Genomic DNA, 24,585 nt, shown 5'->3' on the forward strand with positions numbered 1-24,585 from the left:
GTTGGTGTATAATGCTAAGCCCCTGATGACAAGGAAGGACTAAATCATGGAAAATGCTTATCTCCTTGTTATGGTAGTTTAGAACCCCAGGTGATAATGAAGAACAAGGTATGAACATGGAGAAATAAAAAGGATAAGATTACAAGGTTTCAAAGGGCAGAAAAAATAAACAAACAAACAAACAAAAACAACAACAACAAAAACCACCAATTTACATGTACTTTATTCACCTAATGGTGATCTCTCTCCCATATCCATGAATGGAAAATTATGCTTTATGTTTTCACTTGCAGTTCTATGGGGTTTCTAATTGTTTGGTGTGGACCTGATACTAAGATGGCCAAGTGACAGACGATGACAAACTCCATTGATTTAGAGATGATAAGGAAGGAGATCTGTGCATGTTTTAAGCCTGATCCTGAGCACACTCAAGCTTGACTGAATTCTTGGTAAGGTCTGGGGATACAACACCTTGCACCAAGATCACAATAGTTATTTACAAGACAAGAGTAAGTTAAAGAATAAGACAAGGTAAAACATTAAACAGCAGAAGTGCTTTAGTAGATTGTGGATAATAGTCATATGAGGTATTCATTGAAGATGTCAGAAATACTCTTTCTAATGTGCTTTAAAGACTCCAAATGCAAAAGAGATTCCCTCAGATCTCATCAGGAAGAGGACAGCTCGCACATATCATCAACCAAATATCACTGACTCAGCAGGTGGACAGGCTTCAGACTGATCATTCCTGGTTATGACTTCTTTGGAAGTTTCCTATCCTGAGACCAACTTTAGTTATGTTTTATAGTAAGAAGGGTGTGGTTATTGTGTAAAGTGATAGCACTCCAGTCTGGAGCACAGCTGTCCCTCTCTTTTCCACATATGCTTTAAACACCTTTTAAGGGAATTGTCATTCCTGTTCACTGGATTTTTTCAGCAGTCTTTAACAAGACAAGTATGTACTCATAGCTTCTAACAGGTCCCAGATGAAGCTGTAAAGAAGGAACTTAGATCTAGAAAAAAAAAAAAAAAAAAAGACAAAATCTATTCAGTTACTACAAGCACTTAGGCTCTTTAAGTGTTCTGCCTAGTCCAGAGGACATACATAGGAGCCTTCTTTAATGTCTCTGTGTATTACATCTCAGTAGATGAGAGATTTATTTTTAAGCAGACAATATGAATTGTCTTTCTTTCTCTCTCTGCAAAACCACTGTGTCTGTGAAGGGCACTAGTAAATCAGATGATTACTATGTGGAAAGGAAAACATAAAAGGAAGAAGAAGGAGGGAAAGAAATGTACTTACTATGCTCTCAGTGTTTTTCATTGGTGAGGTATTTAGGACATGTGTATGTGAGCTGGATACCTGAGCCAGGTGTCCAGGGTTCCAGACGGTGTCTTTGTAAGGCTAGAAAAAGCTGGTGGCCAGATGACCTTTCTTAGATGACTAGCCATGCAGGGAGCAGCAGCATCAGAACTGTGATGGATTGCAGCGCTAGTTCTTGGTGCTGGACATCACAGCACCCTGTGCCACCAGCAACCTGAAAACAGACACCTTTGCTGCCTTAAGAAAAAGGTCCCTCATCTCCTTCCTTCCTTCATTTTTTCTTCTTAATTCTTCTTTCCTTTCTTCTTTCTTCCCTTCCTTCCTTCCTGGTCTGCTTCTCACCTTGGACTGTATTTGGCTCTCTTTTCTGTTTTTCACATTATGACTGCTGCCCTCCTGTGCTCTCTGTCTCCTTCCTTCCTCCTTTCTTGGCACAGACTTCTTCCAGGTCAGGCTGCATGTAAGTCTGGAAAAGGTTTGTCAGTTGAGCGCAAGTTATTGGATATATGGTAATGTCTGCGGTATACCAGAACCTTGGATAACTTGGATCATCTCCTTAGTAATCCTTAAAAGGAATAACAATGAATGTATATGCAAATATTTTATTATATTCTGTAATAAGTTTTAGCAGAAGGTGGAAATTTTTGTGCTTAATGTCTGCATGAATGTCACTCTTCCAATACCAATAGAGGCTGAGGTAGAGAATGATGAATATTTAAGATGAGAAAAATATCTCTCCTTCTCCCTTTATAGAACAAGCATCTTTAAAAAAAAAAAAAAGTTTATCTTTTCTTTAGCGTAACAAACTTCCATTTGGGGTTTAATTGGATCTGTTCTAGGATGCAACAAAAAGTTAGTGGAAGATAAAAGGGGCATAGCAAGAAAAAATTATTCAAAGTGAGTAATTTAAGATCACATCCATAATTAATGGCATTTGGAAAGCTTCCTCTAGTGCTCTAATCATATCTCAAAATGTGCTAATTGGAGCAGCTTGGTACAAAACAGAGTATGCAGGTGTTGAACAGCTTCTTCTCTTCTTTTTTAAGAAATGTCGCTGTAACTGGTTCTCCTGGCATTAATGTTCACATTTAATAAATGTTTCTCCATTTAACATACATTTGACAGCTGAAGAGCTTGCATATAATTATTACCTTGTTAAAATAGGTTTGATCATGAATGCAGAACAAAATCAGCTATTTTTGAATACCAAAATTTCAGCTTGTAGTAAACAGTGGGGCATCCTATAGTGCACACTGGGGATATAACTAGTTAAGAGCTGAAAATGAAAAAGAAAAAGATTCAGTCTTCCTGGTCATGAAACAGTAAACTATCTAAACTCACCTACCTGAAATTAATGTTATCTAAAAGCAGTTCTGATACTTCAGCAAAGCTAATCGTTTGCCTAGTGCTTGGACTGTATTTAAGTGCTGTTATTTTTGTTGGGCAGGATTTTGCTGGTCAATTCCTCATTTGTCTTGGAAGTCAATGACAATCGACATCACAATTCCCTTTCTCTAAGTCCCTCTCTCCAAAACTAATCAATCTGATCCAGAAAAAAAATGAGCTGTGCATTCAGGTCTTTGTGTGTATGCATTTATGTATGTGTTGTGCTCTGCCACAACGAAATAGCAAACACTGAGAAGATGTTTAATGCATAAATGACTCAAAACTCTTCTGACAGTTCTGCATTACTGAAAAAAGACACAGGTTGTTTGGGGCCACAGTGTCTGGAAAGCAGGTGCAAGGATCCAGTCATATAGACAAATGCATAAAATTGAAGATCACAGATTGTATTTAAACTTACTGTATAGTGATCTGTGGGATTTGATTTGTGTGGTTATTCTAATAAGTGTTTAACTTTATCGAGGTTATACTAAATTTATCAGAATAAAAGAAATAGTTCTATAACCATGTATTATTAACAGCTGCTATCATTTTGTGTTTCTTTTGCGTGCTGTGTGTTCATTTTAAGATACTTTTTCAGAAACCCTACAGTCTGAAATATTAATCTTACAAAACCTAATGCATGGGCTTAAACCTAGGTTATGTCTGGCTTTTCAAGATGCTCAGCAGTACATAGTCCGTTTTTTTCTTTTTTTTTCTTTTTTTTTTCTTTTTTTTTTTTATTTTTAGGGAGGCAGTAGACTTTCTGACATCTACAAATTAGCTCTTTTTCTGTAGTAGTGTTCTCCTCATTCCTACATATTAGCATTCAACTCTTTTCTCTGTCTTCTGCAGCTATGAATTATTACGCGAGAACAATTCATTTGACAATGAAAGTTGCTCTTTTTGAATTTAGTACTCCATGAACACATCATAATTTGCATTAATTAGTTTATTATTTGAAATTGTTTGATGAATAGTTTGTTCCAACCCATTTCACTCATGTAGCTAATATTGATTTGAGTGTTTCACCCCAGTGATTTGCCATTCAAACTGTGTCCTATTGTGTCACATGGTGATTGTTTCTGCTCCTGCTCTGGATGACACAACTAGAGTCAATCAAAAAGAGAGAAATATGGTTCATGGAAAGTTTTCAAAGAAAAGTTTAATTCTATTCTCTTATTGTTTTCCACATTTTTTCCCTGAGAAAACACACTACTTTTTCATTTTCATACTGTGCCCTTCCTTTTTCTCAGCTTATCAACACTGCAAAAGCACAGGATAAAAAGGGATTAAAAAAAATAAAATCTCTTACCCTTGCATACTCTGTGTTAAAGAATATGGACCAGAATAAACCGGGATTTTAGGCAGTAGTGAAACTTTTTTTATTTGGAACAATTTTTAATCCAAACACAGTCTTGGCAATAAAAATATTTTTGGATCGTCCAAGTTATAAGTTCTATAAACAGCTTCTGCTTTCTCATGAATTATGATTTACCAATAAAAACAATATTGTTAGTATTAAGTACATTTTGATAGAATTCAAATGTTGTTCTGCTACCTCTGCTCATCTGTGGGAAGAAAATGACACCATCAGGAAAATGGGAAATACGTGTACATGAACAAGAAAGAGTAAAATAAGACTTGAGAATTCACAAGCACACTTATGAACCCTTTCTTTCTGATCTATGTATAGTTCTGATCTCTTGTTCTAAACTTCCAGAAATCTTTCAAGTATAATTGCCTTATTTATTTCTGCTAAAATAGATATTCTATTCCTGTACAGATCTTAAAAACCTGTACAGTCTGAAAAACATCCAACTAAGATGCACAAAAAATATAGTATTCAATATATTCTTATAAATACATGCTACGCCAAAAGAAGCAGACTGATATATTTATATATTAGAGATTAAAGTAACAATAACATTCTTCCTGTTATAATGTTAACCATATGAGGTGTTGAAGAACAACAGTTGAGTACTTTAAAAAAAAAAAATAAAAGGACGGACAAAGAACTCAGATATTTACTTGTTTATTTATTTATTTATTTTTTAATCTTGGAAAAATAAGAACATGTCAGCATATAAACTTATGCATTATAATTTTAATTAATTAAAAGGTTCAGCAAATATGCCTAGGAAACTATAAAGCAACTGCTCATGGCAAAATCATGGACAAGCACTGATGGGAAACAAATGGGAAAATAGAAAGGAGTGGCAGTATAATTAATGCCATCAGCATGCTTTCGTACAAGATAGACCCTGTCAAACAGTGTCATTTCTGAGATCTCAGATGCATTCACTGAAAGTGTCTCTGTAATACAGTGTATCCTGAGGCAGTTGATGTACTGGCACTGTGTTCTGAAGAGAAGATTGCTTCTATAGAAAACCAACAGAGCCCAGAGAAGCAGGGTAGTGAATGAGTGAGAGTAACTATAACAGGTCAAGTCATCACAGTCCCCTGGATCAGTTTCTGGGCAGATGCTGCTACTGTTATCACTTACTGAAGTAAATAAGCATGTGGTTCGACGCAAATTTATATCTGTGGTCACCTTGCAAGGTTGTACTTGCAGGCACACAGAAAGTGAGTCAACCTTACAGAATTGTTTTCCTCCATGAAATCAGTCACTGAAGAGCACCAGAGCAGTGAAGCAACTGAACATGAGTACACAATCTTATGTAGCTTAGGCTCAATACAACTTCTGAAGAATTAGCGGGGAAAAGTCATATATGAATACTATATGAAGTCATATATGAATACTATATGAATTATATATACATATAATATATGAAGGGAATACTTATGCTGTTTTCATGGTGTGAAGGTGGACTCACATGATTCCTTTTAGTTATTTAATTTGTTTAACTGACAGCTACACTTGTTCTGACTCACAAACCGCTGGCACTAATGACAAAACTTTGTTTTGAGTTCTAATGGTCATTCTTTAAATTAATAATAATAATAATAACAACAACAAAAGGATGAAGGATTTGAAAGGATTCAGAAAAGAATAATGGGAAAATATTATTTTCTAGGAAAAAAAAAACTAAGGAAATGTAATATGTTTAGTGGATCAAAGAGAAAATGAAGAGGTAAGAGCGGTTGAGAAATCACCTCAGATTTGACCATTAATCTGTAGCATTGGGTTAGCTTTTCGTCATATAGAAATGGGCTTAAAATAAAGAGGTGAATAAGTGAGGTAAAATGATATAGTGCAACTGCTTCCCATGGTAAATAATGAGTTTAAATAAAATCTCTGCTTTTACTGTGTTTCTGCCCTGGCTGTGGTGTCTACTGTTCTGTTATTCTTTTCTATACATTGCTCCATTAATCGAAAGAAAACTCCCTGCCTCTCTGGGGCACATCCCTGAGGAGAGATTGGTTTAGACAGAGAAGCGCATTCTGCTCTTTCATCCTTCTCAAAACTCAGCATTTGTTTTCCCTCTGTTTGTCAATCAGCATAAAAAAGTTTCTTTTGCTGTTAGTGCACCAGAAACAAATATGAAGAGAAGACAGAAAGCTCCAGGCAGATTTAATGTGGGAATACAGTACTGATGTAAAGTTGCAGCAGATGTATGCCTTAATTAGATGTTAATGAACAGACAGGCACACATAAGTGAGGAGCTCTGAGGGCGTGGAAGGAAGTAGAAATATGGGGCAGCACTAAGGCTTTGATGTTATCTGAATAAAGGTACATTGAAACATTTCTCTGGCTGCTGCTGTTCTTGTATCCAGGTTGGGTTTTCCCATCACTGTGTGGCAGCAAATCATTCTGGTTCATGCAGATGCAGTGAGGGGAACTGAACTGTGTGCTCTCCTTCCATCAGCCATGATTCAAATTGCTTCAGTTCTCCAGCTTCAGGGGAGAGATCACAAACCTGAACCACCAGAGATCTGTACAGCAAAATATTTAGCAAATCTTAGGTATCTGAGAATTATGAAGAAAGTTAAGGGGGCAACTGGAGAAAAGGGAAGGTGCTCTGGACTTGGAAGGGAAAGAACGGATAAACAGCACACTGAGATGACAGGGCACAAAACAAGATGCAGAGGCAGGAACAACAAGAAATTATTTCAGGCACTGATATCAAAAATTACCCTTGGTACACAGGGAAATTAATGTGCAGAATGTCTAATCAAAGATTAGCCTGGCATTTAAGATTAGAAATACCTGTGAAGTAGGATTAGAGAGGCACTAATAAAATAAAATCTTTTACTATCAGATAAAAACACCAGAGAGACGAATAAGATGGTGATAAGAGTGATGATATGTTTAAACACTTCCTATACTTGTTGGTCAGAATACATCTATTATTCAGTGCATATTTCCTTAGATGCTTTTTTTTGGGCGTAGTGTAGTATTTAAACTCGGGTTATTTTCACTGTCTATCCTCAATGCAGCATTACAAATTTTATCCATGGTTTAAAAGGGGCTCTAAACTCTGCAGCCTGCACTCCCCCAACCCCCCCACCCCAAAACCAACCAACCAAGAAAAAAAAAAAAGCAAACAACAACACTTTTTCCCTTCTGGACTTCATGCAGTTCAAGATCACTGGTCTGATGCTTGGTATTCTCTAAATCCCTTTAGAAAACATATCACTTCCCAAGGCCATGACAATGAGAGCAGCCTGGGAACAAAGGTTCAGTGGAGGAAAGGAGACACATTGAGGAGGCAGTTTTTCTTCACAGGGAACTGAGGTTCAGAAGGCTTCGTTTTGGGAGGTTTTGTTTTCATTTTCCTCAGACGTGCAAAGGGAAGCATTGTGTGCATCCTTCACAGTCTGCAGCAATGGACCCTACTAGTGAACTAAGGGGTCAAGAAACTGAGATCCAGCCTCAAATGGAGATTGCAGGCAGAAATGGCTGCTGGTCTGGTACTTCTAGGGACACATGCTGACAAAGTCAGAGCAATCTTTGTTTATTGACTTTGGAAGTATATTTGGATGAATATCTGTGGAATTATGTTCTCATGTGGGCTCTAAGTACTCAGGCTGATAGAGGGGTAGGCCAGCCTGTCTTTCAATTTGTATGTGTGCCTGCCTGCTTATCTGTCCTTTTTATCTGTTTATCTACATTCATTTTTTAGCCTCCCAGTGACACAGACAAGCTGTCTCTTCTGTGAAACAGGGAATTCTCTTCCTAATGGCCAATTTGAAGCCAGTATAACTTCAGGAAGAGAAAGTAGTTACACATCTAATAGTAAGATAACATTTTTATACTTTGCCATGCATGAAGGTTTCGGTGCTCTCGGTACCCATTACCTCTAATATACCTTCCCATGTCCCTCCTACCAAACTGACACCTATCTGTGGCATTAGTACCACCTTTGGGACAAGGAAGACTTTTGCATATTCTGAGGACAACTTGTGTTGTTTCAAGGGGCAGAGAGAGCCACCAGCACTTGTGCCTGGAAAGGATAGGATGGGTAAATATAGTGCCTGGAACTGGGCTCAGAGAAGCCAGGAGGGCTAGGAAGAATCAAGAAGTGGCTGGTGAACCAGTGCTGCACTATCAGCTGCCTGACAATTTGGCATCGGCACACACCTGGCTTTCTCACCCCTGCCTGGCTCATAGTGCAGAGGCACCTGAACCTCACAAGTACTGGCTTGTTGCAAGATTTTGGCACAGAGCTGCAACTGAAGGGCAATGTTGGGTTGTAGGAGGGCTAAGGCCACATGGATGGTAATGGCTCACAGGCATAAGCTGGAACTCTAGAGGTTTTCAAAGCAGAATGGTTTTTAACTGAAGTAAAAAACATTTAGCAAGATATACAATCTTGAGCATGATAAATGTGTCGTAGTAAATGTATTGCATGCAAAAAGACATACAGAGAATACAATTAAGCTAAAATAATTGCATAGCATTCATGTGTTGCAATTGCTATAAAGCCTAGCCTTGTTCATATGGAATGTCCTAAAAACTGTTTATGAGTAACAAAAAGTCTAGTATAGTCTATATTGCAGCATTACTACATTCTTCTTTGTAAACACTTGCTACTACATTTTTGAATGTGTGTGTGTATTTGCTACCTAGTATATTTGCTACTGGTTTGTTATTTAGATAGTATCAGACTCTGATAGTTTATAGGAGTGAACTAACAAAATGGCAGTAATACCACTGTACCGGCTACTGCCAAGCAAACTGAGTCATCGACATTTACTAATCCTGTAGATTCTGCAAGGATCATTCATTTTTCAGGAGAGGGAAGAAAAATCTCATCTGTGAAGATGCAAAGTAGGTAACATGCAACAGAGGCTACTATTTAAAATGAGATTTTTCCCATCTTCTCTCATCCTCAGGTCTTTTATCAAATGTGTAGGTAAGAAACCAAGAGATAAATATCAAAGTAATTTGTTACCATATCATTTCTTTTCCTCTCTTTTCTCCAGAATCTCCATAGCTGATCCATGCCTCAAGCTAAGGAGGTACCTATATTATTGTCTTGTGGTGGAAGCAGTGTGAGTATTGTACAGCTAATGCAGTTTGTCTGTAGGGGAAATAAAATCTATAATGATTAAAAGAATCTGCCAGAGAAAAAGAATGACCTGGGATCCTTCTAGGAACCTTGTCTTGGGCCACAAACATTTCTGTTCTATTTAAAAATGCAAAAGGAGCATTTACATCTAGTATTTGTTCCAGCATTTTACTAAAGAGATTTAATGGTTCACAGTTCAATTTGAAGTGAATGTATCCCCCAAAAGACTCTTTATAAAGTCTTTTGGAGACCAAAGTCAATATCTATGGGCCTTCGGAGATGTAGCAATTGATTACCTGTCCAAGTCAATGAGTACTAAAACCCAAAGAGATTCAGAAGTACATTTCACTGTTACAAAACCTCACCCCTGATACCACTGATACATATTGACTTGTCCATGGTGAAGTTCAGTACATAAATAAAACATCTTGTTCTGAGACCTAACAAAAGTTTTGTAGCATCCAGAAAATGATAAGCTAACACCTTTTGCTGTAGTGCTTGCATGCCTAGTTTTGCACCTTTAGTGCATGTCTCAGTGCATGATGGGCATGAAGTATATCAGATTTTGGAAGACACTTAATTCCTTTGTCTGTTAACACTGTGGTCCTTTGTCTCCTTGGCTTCTAGAATAATGTTATCTTGTCTTCTCAAAGCTCCTTTCATCCTGAAGAGCTCTACCAGCAGTATACAAGAATAACTTCATCCCCTCTAAAATGAAGTCAATTGAGCAATTAATTACTTTGTGGCTTTCTGAAAGGCAGGAGCTGTTTGCAAGAGCCAACAGTTTAGGGCTGAAAAGGAGGAAGAACAGAGTATCCAACTGTAGCTGCATTTGACAAATAAACTGCAAGTGACAGAAACTGGGACTCAGTCTGGGAAGGAGTTGATTCAGTCTTCTGAAAAATAACAACACTTCTAATTGCTAAATTTAAGAATTTAAGGTCTATGCTGTACATTTTACTTGAAACACATCATTTATCAGTGTTAAGTTAGAGCATTGTTTTACTAACTGAAATTAAAGTGGGTCACTTCTCGGAAATCGGATGTCTTTTTTTTTTTTTCCCCCCTCAATCACATGTGTACTTTCTGATAACAACGCAATATTCATTTGGAGGGCATAACAATAGGTCATCTGATTCTGAACATTAATTCAAGGTCAATTTGAATGTATCCATGGATCCCTGGCAGGTTTTTCTGTTAAAATCCATCAAGAGATGGAGATTCCACAGTCCTGCATGCTAATGCTTAAAAAGAACCACTGATGTCTAAACTACATTCCCTTATCATACTTCCTTATGAAATTTCCTATATACAATGTGTATGAACCCTGTGGCATATATCAATGAATATCATGCCTACAGAGCATCCCAGGCATAAAGAGTGTGAGCTGCAATGTAGCTCACAGAGCACTTTAAAAATCCGTGGTCTGGAGAAGTATCAGTCTTTCTACATGGTACTGACCCATGCTGAACTAATTAGTGAACTAATTAGTGAACTAATTCTTTACAATTAATTCTATACTAATGCTAATACTAATTCTTTATAAGAATTAGTATTAGCACTAGTATAGAATTAGTATTAGTATTAGTATTAGTATTAGTATTAGTATTAGTATTAGTATTAGTATTAGTATTAGTATTAGTATAGAATTGTATTGAAATAATTTTCTTGTAAGCTTACAAGAAATCACTCTTCATTGGTTTGTTTGTTTTTGTTTGTTTTCAGAAAGAGATCTAGCTAAAACCTCTGCTTGTCTCTATAAAAAGAGTAATGATATTAGGAAAGTAGTATTATGATGATTAACTTCAATATAACATAAGAACATCAAATCTTATGTGCTAGTGAACAACAACAGAAAGAAGAGGTAGTTCTCTAGTGCACTAAGTGAATTTGAAAATCTTATAAAGTGTTTGCTTGTTTGTTTTGTTTTTTAATGAAAATTAGAGCAATCTGGACTATGGGCTTCAGCCTAAAAAAAAAAAAAAAAAAAAAAAAAAAGAGAGAGAGAGGGAGCTGTTTCTGGGCACAGGAAGAAGTACAAGAAGATAATTTAGAAGACTTCAGCATGGAGATTTATAAGGGTCAAATTGTGCCTGAACAACCTGATTGCCTTCTCTGTTGAAATGACTGATGTGGATGAAGGGAGAGAAGTTCGTGTTGTTTGCAAGTGCATGTCATTTACTTTGGCTTTCTACACAGAAAAGTGTTATTGCCATAGCACCTTGCTAGCTAAATTAAAGAGATATTGGGCATGGGGTTGGTTATAAGGTGGATAATGGCACATGGAAATGTGGGTGAAAGTGTCAAATAAATGCAATATACTCTCTTTTAAAGAAATGGTTACTAATACCTGTCCTTTACTTTCTGTCTACTGTGGCAAAGAGATGTTATAAATATAACGACATCTGAGAGCTTGACTTTATTACAAAAGTCACTTGATTATTAATATGACAGTTATACAAAAATATGTTATTTTTTTTCTTCAAATAAATATACACTATTCATATATACATATTTATATTTTATTTTGTTTTATTCACAGTGTTCACAGAGAATGGTTTATTACTTTTCTCTTTACCTTTCAATGAGGAGGTTGACAAACATGTCATAGGAGGACTTCTACTATGTCTTAAACAGCAACAGCAATCAAGCTTCAGAAATCCACTGTCTATGAAGATAAAATCAAAGTGAGATTTTTTTTTTTCTTTTGTTAATTAATTACATACATAGATTTTCAAAATACTGAATAAATATATTTAATTAAAAAAATATTTATCTAATTCACTCTGGGGAATGAAATAAAAGTGCATTGTTTCAGAAATGTATTTGGAGTATTTTTCTCCTAGGATTATTGTTCCTTATCTTTCCAGGAAGGTTAGTGCACCACTTCTGCTGTTACAGAGTTCTACCTGGAGGCTGCAGAAGTTGAACTAGCCTTTCCCAGCTGATCCTGATCCATTTTCACATAGGTCCAGATTCAGTGAGTGGTTCAATACATATTAAACTTTAAACATAACCTCATTTATTCATCTGGATTACTTATGTGCCTAAAAGAGATACAAAAAGGATTAGTGGTATATACATTGCTAAATCATTTTTATTTTCTGCTTTTAAGTTTTAAACTGGCATTTCAGTTATGAAGTCTTTGGGAATTACAGTGTCCAAGAAATACTTAAAATGCCTGAAAACACATACAACTGTGTTGACCTGGTGGATTTTTAACAATTTGACAAAAGTAGTAGACTTTTACTAGTGAAAGGAAGGAGGCCAGCCCTCTCCAAAGTCTTTGGTTTTATTTATAACTTCTGCTGACAACCTACAAAAGCATATTTTTTTGCTCTAGTTTTGAAAGTTAATCCAGTGCAGAGAAAATTAATATATTTTTTTAATTTTATATATATATATATTTACAGATTAGAAAGAACTGCAAAATATATTTACTTATTTAGTATATTGATGTGGAACAGGGAAAGCTAATAACAACATCAGGCCCTCAGTCTTATAATCTGATGACATTTTATCTTCTCATGACAGAGTTAGAATTTTTAATACTTAACTATTTGTGCAGCGTGGGGTAGTAGCAAGCAGCAGTGGAAATTAAACAAGGCTTACTTTAGGAACATTTTCAGACCCAGATTCTCTTATCTGAACTGAAATCTCATATGGGTTGATAAAGAAAGACTTAAATTCATTATCTGACCAACAAGGAAAAGTTTTTTTTTGTGATGTTTCCTTTTATTTGTAGAGAAAAAAGGAATGTATATTGCATATCACTGCATTTATAGCTTATCAGAAAAACTTTTGTCTTTGTGAGAAAGCAAGGTTAACTGATTTTGAGGGGCTAAAGTATAAATACGAGTTATGACATGTCATTAAATCTTTCCGGTGATGAGGGCAGCTGATCAGAGAATTTCATACAATACTGTCTGTCTTTAAATTATATCAGGAAAGTCAGTGAAGCTAAATTTACTATAATTTTTTTTTTTTTCTGATCTCTGAAGATGAAAGGGACTTATGAAATAGCCTTCTTTTCAAGACAGACATTATTGGCCCTCACCCCAGGAAAAATAAGGATTAACTAAATAAGAGGAATGATAGAGCCAAATGTGCCTGCAAGGGAACAACTATGAAACTGGATGCTTCCAGGCAAATCCTCTTTCTTTACTTTTCTGCTTTGGACAAAATATGAGGATTTTCACTATTTTTCTGTGATTTCTGGAAGCCTGGTACTTAAGAGGCATAACAGTTCTGACAGTGAGGTGGATTTTGGCAATGCCCTAGTGAACAGCTGAACAGGCAACCCTTAAATATCCTGTAATTCTGGGGTCTTGCAGACATTATTGCTCTTACAGAGAAAGACTGCATGTAGACCTCGTGAGAGGCTACAGTAGAACTCGTGAGAGGCTGGGCAGACAGCTCAATTTATATTCTTTCCACAAACTTTTTGGTCTGGGAAAGCCCAGCCTAAAATATGATGCACCAAGCTGAGAAAGACACCAAACTCAGTACCAAGAAGGAAAGTCTGAGAAGAAGTGAAATAAAGGAGGAAACTTGGACATTGAGGACTGACAGCCCTGGAGTCCAGTATTCTCTCTTAAATCACTGCACAAGCATAGAAATGACTCTTCCTCATGCTATAGTTTTAAAAGGTCTGAATCTTCATATACACATTGGCTATGAAGAGAAGGGAATGCCCCCGAAGACTGAAGAGAGATGTTAGTAGTGTATTTAGTCACTTTTAACTTTGCTGCTGCTACCAGCAGAAGAGGAAGAACTAGAACTGTTCATAAAATATCTTTTATTATTATTATTATTATTATTATTATTATTATTATTATTATTATTAACTGTTTTTATTTTTTATTTTTATTTTTTTAGTTTATTTGAAAGAAATACATCCTAGCTATTCCTTTGTATCTCATGGCACTTCAGATTTTTGTCTCCACCAGCATTCCAAACATATAGAACTTTTATTGGACTTTGTTCTACTGTACACAGAAAAGCTGAATGATCTGACCATTGATGAACAAGCAAATTTGTGACAGAGTGAACTGTTAAATCCAGCATCCATATGCCAGACTATAAACAGCTTTTTCTTAGTGAATGGATTAAGAGCCAGAGTCCTGTTTCACACATGATCCTCTAAAATAGCAACCATAAGGCTGCATTAAACAGCATTCATTGCCAATTTTAACAAGTGAGTTGTGGGGGCAGATCTCCACCTGCTTTTTTAATCCAAGTCATCCCAAACTCTAGGAACTAAAATGAAAATGTATCTTCACAATTGCATCCACTGATAGTGAGGGATTTTTCTAAAAAGACATCCAGTTCACTATGAGTCTTGGGTAGATAATTTTTCTGCTTGGCAGAGGACTTGGCTTTCATGACAAATCCTGTTTGCTACTGTCATAAAGGTGTGACATAAAAGATCTGTGTGAGAATGAACAGATTTTTCTCTCCCTGATCTCCTAATATAGTCAATATGATGAGGGTTAATTAAAACCGCTGTCACCTGACTCAGGTCAGTCAACCATATTTGCTAAGGGTACACTTTATTTCTGGGAGAAGAAAGGAGAAAAAAAAAAAAAAAAGGCAATACAAGAGAGCATCTCTGAAGTGCACGTCCGTACCAATGATTGGAAAAGCTCTGTGCATCTCCCAGCTGAACTGCGGGGTGACTAGTGGGAAGCTGAGATAAAGGCTGTTTGTGCAGTAACGCACTTCTCTGCATCGAGATCTTGCTCAAAGAACACAAACATCCTGCACCTAATTAAAAACAAATGCCCAGGAAGGGAAGATGTCACTTTGTAGCAAAATGCAAATGCTGGAAAAAGATGGAAAACTTCAGCTAATGCAAACCGATTCCAAATTCTGATGGTTGTTTCCCACAGGGAGGGAGCTTCAGCATCAAATTTCTATACATCATTTTAACTCAAGATTGACCTGTTTATGTTTAAGTAGAACAAACTCCTTTAAGTGGAAGACAAAATATCAGATTGCATCTTGACATCAAGATTATTTCTGTATTATCAGAATCAGTTTCTACATTAATGCACATGAATGAGCTGCTTGCCAGCATTTGCCAGCATTTGATTTATCCTTCACCAACTTGACAGCTTTAAATCTCTCATTCTTAGGCTTCTTCACAATTCCTACTTAAATATATAACGTGTAATTCCAGGAAGCATTTTGAGCAAAAAATTTAACAAATTAAAACAATTTTGCAAATTGATGAGAATTAAATCATTTTTGAGGAGCTAGCTGTTAAGGCAGTTAATTTAATTTTTATTATTTTCCCCCAGTCTTTAAAAATCTGTGCAGATTTTGAGTTTCTGTTAGTTTCAGACACCAGAAATTCTTACAAAGGAGCACTTTTCCACTTCTCAGTATCTGCAATGAAACAAGCAGGGGTGCCTAATGTCTCTGTGTCTGCTGCTCGAGAGTCATAGGAGAGGAGTGATCCTGCCTTCTCTCTGCAGGATGTGACTAGCTTTCATTGACTTGAGTGAGAGAACAAGACCCTCCGATTTTAATGAAAGCAAAAAGTATTTTTGCTATGATGACAACTTCCAAAAGAAAGAAGTTGTTAAGTGTCCTCACAAATATGTCAGAAATGTCACTAGGACAGTTTGCATGTCACCAAGCAGTGTTGATTTTGTATTGAATTTTCTCTTTTCTATGTACTCTTCTTTTCTTGTGCTCCTTCTCTCTCTAGGGGGATCAATGCAGACTTTTAACAAGGTGAACTTTGAAATAGAAATCACAAAATGATTTTCTACTGTGCTTCAAAAAAGAAGAAAAAAGAGAAAGTCTAACATGTACAGAGAAATGACAAGTCACAGTTGTAGAAAGCCTTAGGGGGCTGATGGTTTAGTCTAGTTTGCATACAAAAATAAAATATAAAAAAATCAGATTCACAGAAGTAGAAAACCACATATTATTTAAGACAGCAAGAATATCAGCATACAGTTGTCCATAGTACAAGTAAATAGTTGGTTGCTTATCCAGTCTGAGACAAATGTAAGGCCTTAAATCTTTCTTAACAAAGTTACTAATTCAGAACGGGACTTGATTTACAGCTCTAGTAGTTTTATTCCACCTCTTTTCCTGCACTTTCCTGCTTACTTGCAAATCCGGCTATAAAATCTCTGGTCTGTTTATATGATATCCCTTTCACTGTGAAGTATGAGTGTTCTGTAGTAGTGCATCAGGCTATGCCAGTCTCAGTTAATTCAAACTTCTTAATCTCCCCTCACATCTGCTGATTCCTCTTCCTCTGTAACCTTTCTTCTCTTCTTTCACCATCCAGCTAAATAATTTTTTCTCCCTCTGCAAGTCAGTCCTTCTCCTTGGGATCATTCTCATCTAATTTTACCTCAATCTCTGATCCTTTGAGGCTATGCATTGAGGTTTTCTTTCAAAAAAACATGCTATTAGTCTTTTTCTGGCCCCTCCTTCTTGATAAGACCACATTTAGGTGTTGACTTATTTACTGTAAATCAGGTGTAGTAAAACTGGGCATTGGTGCTCTGTCAGATCATTCAGAAGGGAACTTCTTCTATGCAGCTGGTTTTGAAGGTTTTGGGAGGGCCATGGTTTACTAAAATAAATTTTATATATATATATATATATATATTTAGTTCTCTTTTTTTCTGCCTCTAGTCACTAGGTATTTATTTAAACAGAAATTAAATTGTAATCTGGCTCCTCTCTGCCTTCTGCATCACAAAAACTTCTCTGTCAAATTCATTTGGCAACCTAATCTGTCCCACTCTGGGATTGTCATCAGAACTACTCAAACTTGCTTTTAAACCTGAAAAATAAAAATGCTGAATATATTGCTTTTTTCTTTTAAAGTCACTGTCTTCAAGCTGTTTGCTAGTTCTAAATTTTGCCTAATTTACACACAGAAAACTTGTTTTTCTGCTGAAAAGTTATGCTTAATACACTGTGGAATTCTAGTTATATAGGTATACCAAATTTAACTGGAAATCATCAATTCCTTGATCAGTCTGCAAAGTACCGTACTAATATCTAGGTGAACAGGGATCATATTTTGGCTTGGCAGACAATTTCTTCTGTGACCTTGGGTGATTCCCTTACTTCACTCTGCCCATTTCCACTCTTCTGCCATAGGAAGTCATATTGTCCACAGTTCACTTACCTTTGCAAGACATTGTAAATATAAGACACCACTAAAAGGTATTCTTTTAGATATTTGTGTGAGGAGGGACTATTTAATTAGGGAAGTAGTTGGAGTTTATAATAATTTGCAGACACAAGCAATGGTATACTGAAGCTTTTGGGAATCTCATTGCCTGTAACCCACTGTAGCTCATAAAAAAAATCAAAGTCCCACAGCAAGCTATAGACAGTTTATGCTTTTCTATCCTGTTCATTTCTGAGAGTCATCTTCCTCATCACTGTTTGATTTAAAGGAAAAAATGACACATATGATGGCTGCTTTGGATAAAAGTATGTTAATCATTGGCTGTTTTCAGTTTACAAAGTCTGCTGCATTGTTAGAGATTTCATCCCTAATCTGTGACTTTAGAAGCTAAGGTGATTTAATTGCAGGTGGGACACACAAACACTAGTGAAAGAAAAACCCATTTTAGGGAGCAAGGAATGAATTGCAGAGTATTTTTTATTTTTTCCAGCTGAAGAGGAGGTCATTGTTAACAGCAAGATGAGAAGCTTGAAGAGATAGCTGCCTACAAGAATAGATCAGGGGTTTATCAGGCTGCCAAGCTACAGCACTGGAGATTTTTGAAGTGAGAAGAATGTGTGAGATGCTTGTCCAGATGCCGAGTGAGAAAGCAAGCCCTTGATGAGCAAAGCCAGTGCAATTCTTAGTGAAATATATCTAGCTCTGGTTAGATTCAGGAACTTCAGATTTTGCCTATGAATACTGTACATCAGTCCTGTTCTTTTGATAAGGCCTAAGGCAAGTGCATCTAAAAATAGTGGAGCAAGATTGAGTAGGGAAAGAGGGAAAATAAACCCTTCCAGTACGGATCATCTAATATGTCTTGTTTTTCTGTGTTCTTTAAGGCAGGGACATTTTCTTATACTGTATTAAGCACATTGTCAGTACAAACCAAGAGCTACTTTTTTTTTTTTTTTTTTTTTTTAAATATATATATAAATGTTATAAAGATCCACAAAAGCAAACAAAAACAAAAGGTTGGAATTGCAAATCTTTCTTACTCTCACATATAAAAATTATTGTGTGCATGTGCACCTGTAAATATTCTTATCATTCTAGAGTTTATTTGCAGTCTATTGCATGCAAAACTAACACATTCACATGCAATAAACTCTCTGCATGGAGATGCGAAAGTTATTCTGTTCTCAGTCTTGATTGACAGAAATTCTTTATTTTATTTATGCTGAAATTCCACAGCCCAACTAGATTCTCAGTAGAGAGCAACCTGACATGTTCTACCATGTCCCAAAAATGTTGTCAGACTGATGGCTGCTATTGAGTTTCTTAAAAATACAAAAAGGTCCTCCTGGAGATTATTGTGAGCTGTGTGGGCTACACTTTCTAATCCTTGTCTAATCCCAGATGAGGGGATACTCTTTCCAAGACATGTCCCTTACCTAACACCTTGTCTTGGAAGTGTTCTGCTTTTGATGGCAGGATACTCAGTCAGCTCATCTAAATCTTCACTTTAAAAAGGCAACATTACCACCCTGGCTTTTCTTCCCAGTTTCTCATGCCTTCTGTGGCATTCTCCATTTCACCTCCATATGCATTTCTGTTTTGCTGTATTTCAAATGAGGATAAAGATTCTTGCTGTCTTTGTAAAACACATTGAATGCTACAGAGGGAAAATATCATGATCTAAATAGTTATTTTGCAATTGTCTGTTTTTTTTTTGCTTCCTATCTTTGTATCTAGCAGATGAATATGACTGGTTTTACCCTTATATCTTCTTCCTTATTGCTGAAGAGTTGTCTCACTCTAATAAGCCATGACCTGCTCTTTAAGAAATTGGGATGAATGAGGTTGTTACTGCACCCAAAGACTGTGAGTACATATTTGCATATAGAAAGCTGTGAATAAATACTGCACCAGCAGACCTGAAGCAGCAAGGTTTAAACCTGCTCCATGAACTAAGCTAAGTTGCAGGGGGTCTTATGGTAGAGAGAAAGAGAGAGAATGAGAAATGTCTTATTTTAGTGTGATAAAGCTTAACATTCTGCTTGTGTACACCTGTAAATGCATCTGCACATGGAGCAGCTCAGAAGCCAACTTTCAAACTGTACAAGATGTGTTTACATTGCACGTAGGAAGAGAGGAAATCCTTATTACTCTTTCAATACTCAAACCTTAATTTTTGCTGTGATTATCCATTTGAATTAGTATCAGTATTGAGACCTTAAATTTTATGTCATTTAGAACTTTTTTTTTTTTTTTTTTTAATGGCATGGGACTGGTTGCATTTGCACAGTGTTCACAATATCTACAATGCAGGAAAAAAAAAGACAACATTTTTCCAAAGTGACAGGCTACTAAATCAGACACTACAACACTACAACACCTAAGAAATGAAAAAAAAAATGTATTTCCTCCATGATATTAGTAGCTTTGCCTAGAACTATGTCTATCTGATGGACTTTAGTCTGTTGCATGTCTGATGCTACACATCTTTTACCTCAGGCTTCCAGATTGAAACTTTTTTCTGTCTTTTTCCTCACATAATGTAATCCACAGCCCTCTGCTTTTTTTTTTTTTTTTTTTTTTTTTTTTTTTTTGAGACATTTCTGCCCTCTGTAACACGGCAATACTTGCAGGTGTCCCTGATTGCACAGAACTGCCCATGGAGAAAGTCTGGCCCACTGTCACTTCAACTTCATTACTTCTTGTTACCAAGCTCTAGCTGGTCTCCAATGGCCAGGCTCAAACTAGGATTCCCATACGCATATAATTTATCAAATGGCAGATGGGTTTCCTTGAGGGCAACAGCAAGAACATTCTGCTTTACTTCAGGTCTGTAAATCTGAAGTATTGTTTCAAAGCAAGGTGTAGAGAACTCACTGAAAGCTCTTGAGAAATTGGCAACTTACTTCAGCTTGGGTTTTGGGCTCATTCAGCCTGTACGGTGTCTTGAACACAGAATACAGAAGAGTTCAGGACAAAGTCAAAACAAAAATATGGTGGCTGAGACCTGGAAATTTCTTTCTTAGAGATTTATTGAATTTTTAAATTCTGACCTACCTCCCACTGCAATTAAGTGCTTCCATATTAAAATTCAGGTGAAAAACTAATTCTAAAAAGACTTTGTTTCAGAAAGCTCCAAATGACCTTTTGAAGAATTTATTTTGATAACATTAAAGTGACTAATTTCCACTTTATCATTTAGATTTTTATATATGCCCATAACAGTAGGTATTAGTTGTTATAAAGGCTCCTCTCCTATTTCTTGTTTGTTTGTTTGCTTGTTTGTTTTTACAGTAGGAAATATGTCCTTATAATAGCAAGCTTCAGTGGCAATGGTGACCTATGTACTCCTCTTCAATGATTCATGAAATTCTGGAGGCTAAAATGTCTAAGGAGACATTTTAGTAACACTTTCTTTCTATGGCTCATAATTTTGGCAGAAATCCAGTGGAAAGCTTTTCATGTTGATGAAAACTCTTTCTTTTGTCTTCAGAGACAAGGTATTTCATTACTGATAAGGAATTATGTTTCCAGTGCTCAGGGAAGCCCTCTCAGCAATCTTTAGTTTAAGTGAGAGGTGAATCTTACGTGGTTAGAGGAATCATTCCGGACTAGTATGATGAGGTTATGGTTGGAAATGTGGATGAAAGTATCACAGTCTCTCTTTCTGAAGAACTATCTTGTATAAACAAATTTAATTTGCAGAAAAATTGTCACAAGAACTGAATTCTACATAAAAAAAAAAAAAAAAATTTTTTTTTTTAAACTTACATCACACTGTATTAGATATTCAGCATTCAAGAAGAAGAAAAAAAATCGTATTGCTCAGGAACAGAAAACTGCAGAGTCACAAAATAGCTGAAGTAGGAAGGAGACTTTGGATACCATTTGGTCCGACCCCATGCTCAAAGCATGGTTAACTAAGGCAGATTGCCCAGAACTGTGTGTAGATCAATTTTGAATATCTCCAAAAATTGAGTCTCCAGAAACTTTTAGGGAAACCTATTCCAATGATTGATTATCTCCTGTTTTATTTTAACCCAGTAGGCTGCTAAACACTACACAGGTATTTGTTCACTGTGGGCAGTGGGAGGGGGGAGAAAATTGAAAAGAAATGTGCAAGAACTTGTGAGTTGAAGACAAATTTACCTAAACTAAAAAAAAAAAAAAAATGTGTCCACTGTTTGTGTCTATTTTCTCTGGTCCTGACACTGTTTTTTCTCTCTCTCTGCTTCCAACTGTCCAGAATGATTTGTCTCTAAGTTAAGCTCCAAAAGCCTGGGCATTTTCTCCGGTTGTCTGAGCAAACAATGTGTTCAGATGTATGGTATCCATCTGCAGATCATGGAAATCTTCCTGGTGCCTAAATTTCCCCCTTTAGGTCTTATAACAATCAAAGAATAATGTGCATGCTTTATGCGAGACCTTATCATCACTCAGCCGTATTTGTGGTTGTACATCTAAATTGATATCCTAATCCAGCGAAATCTTTTGCCATCACCTATTCTCTGATAATCTCTGGATGATAATGCAATTATTTATTTTCTTTCTAGAGCTGTGCTACTTTATTTACTCCTTTACGTTTTGTGATGTATACTTGGCCAAAGTCAATATCTCTAATTGGGAACTGACTGGCTATTTGCCATTTGTTTGTCTGCAGAATTGTCTCTCCCCTGCTTAATATATTCAGTGGCACATTTCTCATATGGCATTATTTCCCCCATGGATACAGTGTTTTATGCATATGTCTGGGAATTGTGTCTTTGATTTATTAACTAAGCTCAAAGGTTTTGTCCTGTTATTGCTATCTTTACTCAGACAAGTCTTGGCACATTTCAGCAATTCCAGTTCTGCATTATATCATCTGTATTATAGCTACAGCTCATTTTGGTCCATTTTCTTTTAAACCTTGTTTGTTTCATCTATTTGCTTTTGCAACAACTATTTTTAGTTTTTCAACATTCATTTTTTACTGAGCTAGTTTATGTGCTTTTATTTCCTAGTTGGTCTCCCAAGTGTAGTTTCTCAGCTGTGTGCATTAGTTTATTCTTCAGTAATTACAGGAGACCTTCATGAAAAGAATGACAAATAAATACATGGATAGTATACAAGTGGCATCTGAATGTTGTGAGTGAGTGGAATATACCTGTAGGAGTGATGAGAAACCCAGAAGTGGATAACCACTTTTAAATCTAAGTTGGTAGAGAGAACTCTTGGTGCTGCATCATAACAAGATTGTACTACCTTGATACTCATTGTAAGCCTACTTTTTCTTATTGTTAATGATCTGCCAAAATTTAAGAGAAGCATATTCTATTCTTGTCCCAACAAGATGATTTCACAGCTTGCTTTCCTAATAGATACAAAATGAATTCTTGTATTGACACTTAGATGCATCACTGTTACTTTCCACTTCCCAGAACTTCCTACTTTTGTCTTTTGCAAAAAGAATGAACCAACTACAGAATCAATTAATGATATTCACAGCTAGGCAAAGCCCAGAACTGTTTTCCAACAGCTCCCTTGAAATGCCAATAATGACATGACAATTAGACACTGAGTAGGTTTTGTTTGTTAATGTCAATGGTGCACTTCAAGAATCCAGCACAATGAATGGCAGATATGATATCTGTAGGCCGATATAAAGCATTTTGTACCTTTGTAACATAATTTGGATCTGGATTCTGAGACTGTTAAAATTCAGGGTGTTCATGGCCAGGCCCGAATCCTGTTCATGGATTCAGTCCTGTCTCTTTCACCAAGAGACTACCAGGGAAATATTATTTCCTACATGGGGGCCTGGGAACCCACAGTAACTGTGAGCCTCAGTGGCTGAGGAAAGTTAGTGAATTAAAACAGTGATGAACCCTTAGACCCTGGTTTTGTACATACTCATCGTAGACAGCAGCAGCATACTGGCTCAGGAACATGTAATTCCAGCCAAACACACAAGTCTCATCAGCCCCTTATGTTCATTTGAGCCTGCATCCCACTAATCACTGTCCATATAGTAATATTACTTTTTCAGTGTATTATTCCTTATTTATCTGTCTATAGCTTCCACTCGGTGTTAAACATTTTTCAAATATGAAGCCTGTTCCCCCAAAGAACATGCAGCATAAGGAATCTAAAGGCAAAGAAATAGTAAATTTCTTTCTTTTCCACAGCAAAGACAATGCTAAACATATATATATGTTTAGAGAAAAAGACCTCAACTGTTGAGTTCAGAAAAAAATTTCCCTTGAATAAAATTGGTTCTATGTAGTGCTTGGTGGCTGCCAATAGCCCTTAAGTCTTTGTGAGGCAGAATTATTCACATGCTGCATTAGGCCAATGCAGAGAGCACTAGACCTGCTGTAAATACCACCACTTTAATGCCTGCTTACCAGCTTCCTGGTAAAGAGAAATAAAATACATTGCTTTTATCACCTGAATGTGAGTGTGAAGATGGTAATATTTGCAATTAATAAAAAAAAATATTTTCCACAGTTCTGTAGTGATAGGCCAAACTGCTAATTGTGCCTAGAAGCCTCTTACACAGTGTACCAGGCAAAGGGAAAATTGAAAAGATCAGATAAAAAAGCTGCTAGAAAAAGATTTTTATGCGTGATTTACCTAATAAGCACCAAGATTTTCATATAGACTCTTAGCTTCCTCTGGTGTTAATACCTGGAGCTTATGAGTCTGATTCTTTCAGTCCTATTATTGGCTTTCACATGAGTGGTTTTTTTTAGTAATAATGGTACTAACAACAACAACTGTAATAATGTTAGTTTTTTTTTGGCTTGGCTTGCATCACTTCATTTCAGTATGACAGTAGTATTTACTCACCTTACAGAGTTACTATGTGCATTGATTGACCATCCCCAAAGCAGGTTGGAGAGATGAACAAAAGCTGATGCTGAGGTAGGAGCTATTTTCTGGGACAGAACAGTGTCAAACAGTGTGGGGCATTTTGTACCCCACATCTTACCTGTGGCTGTGTCAGACAAAGGAATGCAATATTGTGGTGGTTTTACTCAGGTGGGCAGCCGAGCTCCACCACAACCGCTCTCTCACTCCCCCTCTCCTCAAAGAGGAAGGGGGAGAAAATACAACACAGAGAACTCGAGGTTTGAGATAAGAAAAGTTTAATTAAAGGGAAAAGGAATGGGGAGGAAAAAAAGAAACGAAAAAATAAGTCTGCGTGGAAGCACAGAGAGAGGGAAAAAAATTATTCTCTACTTCCCATC

This window comes from Anas acuta, chromosome 3 (genome assembly GCF_963932015.1).
Source record: "Anas acuta chromosome 3, bAnaAcu1.1, whole genome shotgun sequence".
Taxonomy (NCBI): domain Eukaryota; kingdom Metazoa; phylum Chordata; class Aves; order Anseriformes; family Anatidae; genus Anas; species Anas acuta.